We start from the raw sequence: 1,337 nt of genomic DNA, 5'->3' as shown, positions 1-1,337 counted from the left end.
CTCACAGAATGGGAAAAAAACTTTTGCAATGACACATCCGACAAGGGACTAATTTCTAAAATATACAGGAAACTACAACACCTCTGCAAGAAAAAGACAAATAACCCAATTTAAAAACGGGTACAGGACATGAACAGACACTTCACCAAGGAGGAGATTCAGATTCAGGCATCCAGCAAACATATAACGAAATGTTCAGGATCACTAGCTATCAGAGATATGCAAATCAAAACAACAATGAGATATCATCTCACACTAGCAATAACAGTGAAGATAAAAAAAGTAGAGGACAATAAATGTTGGCAAGGATGCAGAGAGACTGGGACCCTCCTATATTGCTAGTGGGATTGCAAAATGGTCCAACCACTCTGGAAAACAATATGGTGCTTTCTCATAAAGTTGGAAATAGAAGTACCTTATGATCCAGCAAGTCCTCTACTTATTTACCCACAAGAAATATGAGCCATAACATGAGTAGATATATGCACACCAATGTTCATAGTAGCACTATTTACAATAGCAAAAAGATGGAGACAGGCTAAGTATCCATCAATGGATGAATAGATAAACACACTTTGGTACATATACACAATGGAATATTATGCTACCTTGAAGAAGAACAAGGAAGCTGCAAGCCACCACATAACATGGATGATCCTTGAGGACATTATGCTGAGTGAAAATAGTCAGTTACAAAAGGACAAACATTGCATAGGACCATTATTGTAAAAGCTTAAGAAAAGTACACACACTAAAAGGGAAAATTTTTTTGTTGGCTTCTGAGGTGTAGGGAGTGGGGCGAGGGGAGGTAGGGGAAGGTGGACCACAGGGTAGAGAATAGACACAGGATAGTTTGAGTGCTTGGCAGGGAGACAATACAAAAGAAAGGGGAGAGAAATGGAAGAACAAGGCAAATGGGAAAACATTCAGGCAGGTTTGCATGGGCTAAGTGGGACAGAGGAAAATAGTGATACAGGCTCAACCATGGAACAACAGAGCTCTGGGATACAGGGATTGAGGCATGGTTTGAATGGGTACAAAAGGGGAAATATTGTTAATGTGTTTGGCTGTCTTTTGAATCTTGGTTTCCCTTGCCCACTATTGTAAAATAGACACTTGAGGAGGAAAGAAAAGAATAGCTAGAAACATGATTATAGAACGCTTGTAAATCCATATGCAGCTTATAACTGATTGGAATATCTAAAATGGAGCTAGAACTTGCCTAGTGGAGGAGGCTTCCTGTAGGCCTTTGTACTGCATAAAACCATAGGTGGAATCCTGATCCCCATTCAGAATCTTCTGAGGAGGGAAATTTCCACTTGAAAGGACAAGCAGAC

The sequence above is a fragment of the Chrysochloris asiatica genome, unplaced genomic scaffold (assembly GCF_000296735.1).
Source record: "Chrysochloris asiatica unplaced genomic scaffold, ChrAsi1.0 scaffold00014, whole genome shotgun sequence".
Taxonomy (NCBI): Eukaryota; Metazoa; Chordata; class Mammalia; order Afrosoricida; family Chrysochloridae; genus Chrysochloris; species Chrysochloris asiatica.
Note: the sequence above shows the minus strand (reverse complement) of the source record.